The following is a 10,000-nucleotide window of genomic DNA, read 5'->3' as shown; positions in this document are numbered from 1 at the left end:
ACTTAAGTGACTGTGATACACTAAGGAATGACCAATACCACTGCATAAGGGAAAGCTGAACATCACTAATCTCTTGCAATTTTGGGACATGTCATAATAAAGCACAATAAAGAAAAAAAAAAAAGAAAAAATTGTTTTCAAAATATTTGGAAACCTAGTCACACACGGACACACAAAAAAAAAAGTCCCAAAGCACTGTCAAGGATTAGACCCTGAGAAGAAGAATAAATACATGCCCATTTTCTCACAGAAGTTAACAGTGGTGTGAAAAAAGTTGACACATAATAATCATGTTGTTTAAAATGTTTTGTAAGGACCTAACAAATGCAAGTGATAAGGCTATAAGGGATTCAGATATGCCAAACTCATGTTATGATCCTGCAGATGAATCTAAGTAAACTGGCACCTATTGAAAAGCTGTAGCTCCACACAACTGCAAGTTTAAGGTCAAGTATGTGACTGCCTTGCACACGCAACTTCAGTGATGGGCCCTTGTTTCGTTTAGTGAAAGAAAGATAAACATAAAGCATGAGATTAAGGCTAATTGAATGCATGTTTCAATAGCACATTAAGAATAAGAGTTTTCTAAATGAAATGTGTGCTTCTTCCTTGTGTTTGTTTAACTATTTTACCCATCTGAAGAGAAACATAAAAATAACTGTAAATAAAGCAATCCTTGATAGTGCATACAAGTATCATGGTATATAGCTCTATACTGTGGGAGTGGCTAGGGAAAGCAACAAGGAAAAGGAGAATCAGCCCTAAAGGAGGGAAAAAGAAGGAAGTTCTTCAGTAAAGCAGATGAAAATCTGATTTTCAAAAGTAAGAAGGGATTTGGGGCAGGCAATAAAGTTGACAGTCAAGAAGAAAATTTTTGGAGTAATTGTATTACTTAGGATTCAAAATATTTATTTGACATTATTTTAAGAAGCTATTTCCATTACTTGAACTCTTAGTTTTTCCTAGCTTTCCTATAGAAAACAATAGGCTATAGACTTAAAGAAGAAGAAAAAATGAAGAAGAAAAACTTTACACTGCAATTCCCAGTCACAAGGTAATTATGGGATTCCACTGTTGAAGAAGTGCAGAATTTGGGGCAGCATTTGTAGAGTATGCCTTCAGAGACACTAGAATGGAGTCAAAGATACAAAACATTCCCAAATCAAGAACATCCAGTAATGCATGGTGAAAGATACAGGTCAGTTAGTTGTATGTTCTACTAGTCTCTAAATTGGCTGAAACAAGCCTGAGCATTTCCTAACGACTAGCTGTAATTAGGATAAATGAGAAGAAATGGACTTGGAAACATCACCAAACTCCTTATAACTGATAGCTCCTATGGATATAGACTCACCTGGAACAATTAGATTCAGTTCTGTCATCCTATCTCAAAAATGTCCACTGGAAGCACCAGGGGTTCAAAGATAGAAAAGAATCACTGGCGCACTGAAAAAACATTTATTTTACAAGACATACACCCACAAAAAAGAATACCACAGAAGTAAGAAGATGCCTGCTTACCATTTCTGCTCAGTCAGAACACCAACGAACATTCAAGTAACTCTGAAGAAAGCAATTAAACCTTTCTTCTATGCAAAGATACACGTTTATGAGATCTGTAGCTACAAAACATCATGACCAAGGACATCATAGGATCTTAAAAATGCCGGATATTTAGAACTGTGAGTATTCAAATTAAAAAGAAAAGCAAACTGTAAGAGTAGCAATTCTCAAAATGAATCATCATTTTGGAAGTGATACCAGAACAAAAGCCAGCATTTGCTTTAAGAACTTGTTTGGAAGACAGACAAGTGGGTAGTGGTTATCTTGTTAGTGCCTACTGTAGAAAATTTTTGTATTTTTATTTGGTAGGAGTTGGGGGTAGAGCTTGCCAACATACCCAGTACTACCCACTGTCAAGCCCAGGATCCCAGACTATGAAGCAATGCATAGCTGTTTTGTTCTCTTCTGAAGGTTGACATATCTTAAGTATCTTTATTGTTCTCCCATCTTGCAGTATGACGGACAGAGGCAACACTTCATGTGGATTGCAATTGCAGGGGCAGAGCAGGGAGAAATATGTTCTCAGTGAAGTTTTGCAAAACCTACTATGACTAGGGCTGCATTCATTGCTGTGAAAACCATTATCCCAATCAAACAATTTTATGATTAAAAGATCACTAATTGATCTGGTATGACAATTATTACATTAATACATAATGTGATGCTGCCAAAAAACATTAATTAGACTAGTAATGCTGTAATTGCATGATGGTAAAATCTACCATTTTACCAAAGATCTATTCTGGCACCTACTTGAGGACCAGGTGCCAAATTAAAAATCTATCTCATACATTAAAAAATAAAAAAAAAATGTTTCAAGGAATTTGAGATTAAAAGGCTAGATACACACATTAGCTAGGAAAGAGTGGTTTGAAAGGAACAAATTCATCAACATTCTGCAATACTCTCCTCACCTACCTTAACAGTAAGACTGCAGAAGAAGAAAGGCATTTTAGCCAAACAATGTAAAATTGTACTTATCTAGCAACAGAACAACAGAACTCTTACTGTAAGAGTGAAATTCTTTCATAAAGGGGAATGACAAAAGAAAGAAATGGAGACTCTTGTGTATAGCCTGAGACTGCACAATGAACGCAGGGCCCCCACCACTATTTGCTCCCCATGAAAGGCATATTTCTTTCACTTTGTCCTCTCTTACAAATACAGAACATTTGTATATATGTATTAAAACAAAGCAAAAACCACCAAAACCTTCACTGCGTGTGCTTCTCCTTGGGAGAAAAGGAGAGAACAACACGTGACAGATATGCAGTCACACAGCTTAACACGCTACTGGAAGGCATTCACATACAGTAGGATAAATGAAGGATATGCTCCCATACAGAATGGAGAAGTAGTAAATCACAGTGGAAGAATAACTATTTTTTTTTTCTTTCACCACTCCAAATAAGGTTGTTGAGCCACAAAGAATTTTTTGGGAGAGGTATCACAAGTTTAATGTACGTGAATAATACATCAAAGTCAACTAACATATTCTTGAAAAGAGTAAGCAATCAGTAAAAAGCCATGCACATTATGTAGACTTGAAATGTATCCCTGTTTCACTGGGGAAAACTAGTGCGGAATAGTTTTAATTTTTAATTAAGAAGAAGTACTATAGCCCATTTATTAAATATGTTTTGAATGGCTCCATCGTGAATTAAGGTCAAAATACATTTTCTAAATTCCCAAGCTATGACGTAGGATTAGCTTTATTGATCTTCTGCTTGATTTGTAGGAGCCCCCAATCATCATTTTGACAGTTTTATCATACAGTAATAGACTTCCTTTTAGATAATTACAGTTACTACATTCAATTTCAATCTTTCGTAGGATTTTACTTATATAATCACACCTAGATGACATTTCTTTCTTTAGTTATACATATCCCAATAAACTTTGGATAATAGCACTATTTATTTTAACATCATAATTTTAAGGATTGCCAAAACAAGGTCAAGAGTTAACTATACAAGAAAACTCTGGTCTTTGAAATCTTCTGTTTCAAAATTCACTTTTTAAGTAATGAGCATCTACTTTAGGAAAACAAAAAACAGAATAGGTAACATTAAGAGACAACAAGTTACTTAAAGTTTTCAGTTGTAAGCATCTCTCGTTTCAATCTGTACCTGTTGTTTCTCAAACTACTGCCATGTGCAGCTGTCAGCAGCCTGGATCCATCTTCTTGATGACTTCCCCACAGGCACCAGCCAGGCTGCTGTTCAGCCCCCTGAAACCAACCATCTCTACTCCCAGCTGAGAAGCCCCCGTCCCCTCAGCCTCTCCTCACTGGGAAAGTGCTCCAGCCCCTTCACCATCCTGGTGGCCCTCCAGTCGATCAATGCTTTTCTTGTACAGCTGTGGTTTAATCCAGGAGTCTGGAGCATACTGCTGAGCATACTCACAACTTTTCTTTGACAGTCTCAATGATGTCAAACAGCACAGTGCTGATTGCACTAAAATCATGAAGCAATGTGACTCAGTGGTGTCTGTATATGATGTTTTCCCCTCCTGGCTAAAGTTTCTAAATCCATTTCTGCATAGCCTTGACTATTTAAAGTTTAGTTATTCATTTAAAAATCAGAACAGATTTAATGTGGCAGCATTGTATTTTGTTGACCTGCTTATTTTCTAGTGATTTGCAAATAGCAGGTTCCAGTCTCCTTCGTCAAAGAAATGATTAAACTCAAGTAGTTTATTGCCTGAAGGCTCTATCATCTTTTAGGGAAAGGGGAATAAAATAAAGAGGGGCAGAGGGGAGAGAAGGTATTTTAACTGCATTGGAAAAAGAAAACAATCGCAGCCCTCAGCAAATTGTTTTTCAGTGCTTTTTCAACTGCTTTTCATTGTTTTCTTCACTGGTTTACATTGGCTGCTTAAGACAGTTCTGAGGATGTCAAGTGTTTGGATGTCCCTTTCAGATGACTTCCTGCATTTTGTTGCATAATCAGCTCTTTAATTGAGATGTCTCAGTAGCACCCTTCAGGCACTGCATTCAGCATCCTTTTTAGCTTTTATCCTTTTTGCCCAAGCAGGGCTGTTCCGAAGTACAGCTAAGTTAAGTCATATAATGCATTTTGAGCTCCCCCAGTACACTTGGCATGGATGCTGTGGTTCTTCAGGGCAAAACTTGTGGAAAGATGTTCCAGGCATTTAATGCTTGTGTTTCAGCATTGTGCTACCTACATATGAGGGATAAGATTTGAAGAGAAGTTTAAATTGGGTTATTTGCAGCAAAAGCCATTTTTAGAGAAGACAGCAGGGCCCATTCCTACTACTGTTAAGTTATGCTGAAGCAGAAATATTTACCCAGATGTTAGTGCATCTGCTCTTGAAGGTAAGCATCTCACACTAAAGGATGTCTACCTCACATGAGTTTGAGGATATTCACTTCTATAAACAGAAATGACTTACTGTGGCAGATGGCCATGATCTAAAATCTGAGATGACACTGGTCAGGTAGCTCACCTGTAGACAGTTTAACACAGAGCATGTTTTCTATCTACTCAGGATGCAGGCTTTCTGTAATATATTCTAGAAAGAGAAGTTCAAAACAAACTAGTCCGAAGAAAAGTAACTTTTAGAATTTGAAGGCAAATAGCTTTTCTCAGCAATACTGTCTCAAGAAAAATTCTCTCTAGCACTGATTTATCAGTGCACTACTGAGGCTGCATTCATCAGGCATCTATACAGAAATAGGAAGACTGAGACTTGCTCAGTGTTATAGAAAAGCTACTGAATTTCTTCAGGAAAAGGGGACAACAGACTTATAGAAGTTAAAAAGAAAAATCGTCCTTCATGCTGTGTTCATCCATTTTTCCCCTTCTAGTTTAAAGAGGAAGCAGGGAAAGAGCACATGTGGATTCAGAAGCGTCTAGCTCTCATAAATCCATGCCTGTCAAGTGTTAAAGATTGAATCCTCGTCTTTGCTTTGACACAAGCTCTCTGTAGGACTGTGGCCAAGTAAATTAACCTGTTTATGGTTCAACTGTTTCATTTGTAAACTGGGAATAGTATTTGGACCACAACTCAAGCAAGCCTAGTGAATAAGCCAGTATTTCAAGATCATCAAGAAAGTGTTGTGTAGTGGTTAGAAACCCAATCATGTCAGCACCATTCACTTCACTTCAGTAGTGCATGCTGTCCAGAATAAGTGGAAATAAAAGCATTACCTGAAATATTTTTTCTCATATAACGAGAAAAGAAAGACCAGAGTTTCACTAAAGATATCAGTATTCATGCTGAAAGTATATAGTAAAAAGTAGTCAAATGAAAACTATTCTTTTTTATTGTAGCTTCAGTCTCTTGCTTCTGTTCCGCTGTGCTTTTTTCATCTAAGAGTTAATGGGATGAGAAAATAAACTGCTTGCATGCATCCAGCACTGGGATTCCAGAAGCACTCCCCATTTTCTTCAGAGGAAGTTTTAATTCAGTTGCCAATTTTCATCTGCAAGAGAAGTTTGCTCTGAATACCTGCATATGAGACCTGTTCTATAACCGCATCCCTACATCACCAGGCTATTATATGGCAAATTAAAAAAGGAGCTTGTTAACACTGAAGGAAAAATAATTCCCCATTCCTAAAATGAGAACAAGTAAAATACTGACAGCAGATCAAAAATCAGGACCATATTCTAATTTTTGGAGCAGAATCTGCTCTGTAAATCCAAGCAGGAGAGTCTCATTTGTTTCTGTGCTGAGAATGCTAAATTCATTTCCACTAGTGCAACTAATATGTTTTTAAAACTGTCTCTACCTCACTGGCTTTCCATTCTTACCAAGGCTTCTAAAAGAAAGAATAGTGAGATACCTAAAAAATTACTTTTTTAAAATTTTTTATTTTTTTTTATTTTTCCCCCCAAACAGGGAACCTCTACTTCTGGAAACATAGCTTAAACATCTGGTGTATTTCCTGCCTCTGTCTGTAAAAATATTCTGCCTTATCAGTATGATAGGGAAATGGAGAAATTAAAAAAATATAAGTAACTTCAAATGCTTGTTTAGAAATACTATCATTATTCACTACTAAAAATGACACTTTCTCAAGAATCTGTGTTTAATAATGTGCACGTAAATGTAAGGAAACTGTAATTTATGCAACTGTATCTTTTTTGCAACAGTGAAATCAACTAACTGGGGTTCATTAAGTTTGCATTCTATTGACTGATAGAAGTTATCCAGCAAAATACCCTTGACTGAAGAAAAAAAGCTCCTTTCCTTATACTAATTGGCTAGAACAAAGTTTCATCAACATGAAAAACCACACCAAAAAGTACACCAACACCTTGTCAATACCTACTGTGCATTTTTATACTAGAGGAGGCCACCCTACACAATTTAAGTTTTTCATATATTCAGTAGACAAAAAGTGAAAGTATTGTTGTATCCAACATTGTTTTTACAAACACTTATATTTATTATTATATTATATTTATATTTAGCATTTTCACAGCCTAAAAGACTACTGTTTGGTCCTGTTTTGTGTCTAGGTTTGATAGGCGCATACTAAATTCTCTCACAGGTGCTGTGTTTTAGCATAATTCCAGGCTACCAGCCTGAAACCAAATCCTTACCTCTACGGATTCTGTATTCTGATAATTAGTCAATGGTAATACACTTCTAAAAGATGAAGCATATTCCCACAGTATATGTATCAGGTAGTAAACGCTTTATAATAAGGAAAAATATGAAATAAGAGTTATTCAAATATATATTTTAGTTCCTGGAGATTTAAGTAATTTGATATTCTTGTGTAAGAGCTTCTGCAGAGCTGAAAATAACTTCTAAAAGCTAAGTATGAAGCATATACTAACAGAGGTAATATAACTTTGAGATGTATTTTATCTATGTTAAGGATTGTTGACATACAAGGAGCTTACATTTATGTAGTATTCACAAAGCAAATAGATTATTTATGTTAGGTATGCTGTAATAAAAATACCAGACAAATTTGAAATCAGAATTTTAAATTATTTTTATTATACATACTGTCTAAAATTTAATAATTATAGTTGCATTGTGCAATTTGTAATGCTGCGGAGTGCTTGTTTTACAAGTTTTCTAATTCTTGCCTTCCATTTCTCTGCCTTCACTTGGCAAGTAGACTGTGGATGCATTTCAAGTGAAGCAATGAATACTAGCACTGCTCTGCTCAGCTTCACAGAATGGTTGAGGTTGGAAGAAGCCTCTAGAGGTCAGCTGGTCCAACCCCCTGATCAAGCAGGGACAACTACAGCAGGTTGCCCAGGACCACGTCCAGGCAGCTTCTGAAGATCTCCAAGGAGGGAGAATCCACAGACTCTGGGCAATTCATGCCAGTGCTCCATCACCTGCACAGTGAAGAAGTGCTTCCTGATGTTCAGGTGGACCCTTCTGTGTTCCAGTTCGTGCCCATCGCCTCCCGGCACTGGGCACCACTGAAAAGAGCCTGGCTCAGTCCTCTTTGCACCCTCCCTTCAAGTATTTAGACACACTGATAAGATCGCCCAAGCCTCCTCTTCTCCAGTGTGAACAGGCTCTCTCAGCCTCTCCTCACAGGAGATGTGCTTCAGTCCTTTCATCATCTTGGTAGCCCTCATTGGACTCATTTCAGTATGTCTAGGTCTCTCTTGTACTGGGGGCCCTAGAACTTGAGCACAAATTACATCTCATTGCTTTTTTTTTTTTAAATAAACATTTCACCAAAAGATGAGTGTAGAAATCCTGATAATATTGGCTTCTCTTTCAAAGTTGTGTTGTTTATTATTCAACAGCTAAAACAAAGTATTGTAAGGTGGGAGGATATTCTGACTTCATTTACATGTTACTGTCACGTTAATATTCAACAGCTGGCGGTCATACAGATCAAGCTTGCGATTGTATTTCATTGTAGTATAGAAGTGTAAATAAACGGAGGGCAGAAAAGGTAAGATTAAAAAATGTACAAGTTTTTGCACTTACCTCTTTATGTTCCACATTGCAATTATTAATTTCTATCCCTGTTTAACATCTTTATCTGGAGAATACAAAAAAAGAGCGTACTTATTTCAAGTTTGCAGATGACACCAAACTGGGGAGCAAGGGCTGCCATTCAGAGGGTCCTAGGCAAGCTAGAGGAATGGCCCTGCAGAAATCTATTTAAAATTTAACAAAGGCAGAGTCCTGCACCTGGGAAGGAGGAACCCCCTGAATATAATGCAGTCTGGGACCGACTGTGCATCTCTGCAGAAAAGGACCTGGGGGCCCTGGCTAGGCCTGAATATGAGCCAGCACTGTATTCTGGCAGTGGAGGAGGCCAACAGCAACCTGGGCTTTATTAACAGGAGCAGAGCCAGTAGATGGAGGGAACTGATTATCGCCCTTTATTGGAACTTTTGGAACCCATCTAGAATACTGCCTTGCACCCTGCAATTTACCACCTGGAATTTAACGTCTTAAAAAGATTCTGAATCTGTAAGTACAGAGATTACCTATTTTAAAGACATCATCATTTTTACTTTTCTTTTTAGGATTACAGAGATAACTGCAATCTATGATCTAGGTTTATAAGGTTTCATTATGCTTGTATAAGGCACACTCTTCCCCTGGCCCCACAGTTTTGTTTGGAGTTAATCTTCCATACATTGATAGAATAATCTGATAGATTTAATAAGGTAATAGGCAGAAGAATTATTACAGTGCCTGGTTGAATAATAGGTTTTGGACTTGGTTAAGTCAAAGCATAGATAGAGAGAGAGCACATTCTTCAAATTCTTCAGCATCGCAATAGAAATTGAAGCCTGTCACAGACTGAAAACTGGCACACAAAGCTCCCCTGCTAAGACTGAAATAGTAAAAAAACAACAAAACAAAAGAAACCACTACCCCAAACCCCTGAAAGGATACATTTTGTTCAAATCCAGAAACCATGTACCTTTCTTTGAGAATGTGCTTCATCACCACAGCAGAATGGTGATTACTGTAGTATAATCGTCTTCAATGTACTTAAAAGAACAGTAAGTAGTAGAAGTCAATTCCAAACACTATTACTACTTGATGCCAGAAAACTGTAGACAATTCAACAGTATTTTTGATTGCAACAGTATTATACTCCATAAATAGGGAATTCTGTGTGATAACACATTCATCTCCACTCTAAGGCCAAAATTACTGGAAAAGAAAAAAAGTATTAGATCAAGAAGTCTGACTTCTGGAATGGAAGAAATCTAGTTGTACGAGGGTATTTCCCACTACACTTAACGTATTTGGGCACAGTTTATGTCCATGCTCCGTATTTATTTTAACAAGCATACTAAAGCCATTATTAGTTGTTATATTGTTAGTTACTCTAACAGTTCTATAGCAGCAAGCTTCTTTCCTAGAATAGGCCAGTTGGTGGAAAACTTTCCCATCATTAGGACTGATATCTTTATATAAAGATTTATCTTCTGCTTTCAACAGATTTTGTTGCCTAACTTGC

At 37.0% G+C, this 10,000-nt stretch overlaps 1 protein-coding gene across 4 annotated transcripts in view; it reads right to left on the bottom strand.

Moving 5' to 3' along the window:
* CDIN1 (CDAN1 interacting nuclease 1) overlaps window positions 1-10,000 on the bottom strand; it is a 125,880-nt gene that overhangs the window by 79,404 nt on the left and 36,476 nt on the right. The window contains exon 1 of one of the 4 annotated variants that reach the window (XM_050710886.1): window positions 8,503-8,557. The exons of the other annotated variants lie outside the window; for them this stretch is intronic. The gene's annotated coding sequence lies outside the window, so the exon portion shown is untranslated. Of the gene's footprint in view, window positions 1-8,502; window positions 8,558-10,000 lie in introns of those variants that run through there. 4 annotated transcript variants of the gene reach the window in all.

Source organism: Cygnus atratus, chromosome 5, assembly GCF_013377495.2.
Source record: "Cygnus atratus isolate AKBS03 ecotype Queensland, Australia chromosome 5, CAtr_DNAZoo_HiC_assembly, whole genome shotgun sequence".
NCBI classification, from domain to species: Eukaryota; Metazoa; Chordata; class Aves; order Anseriformes; family Anatidae; genus Cygnus; species Cygnus atratus.
The sequence above is the reverse complement of the archived record's forward strand: the minus strand, read 5'-3'. Positions and strand labels throughout refer to the sequence as shown.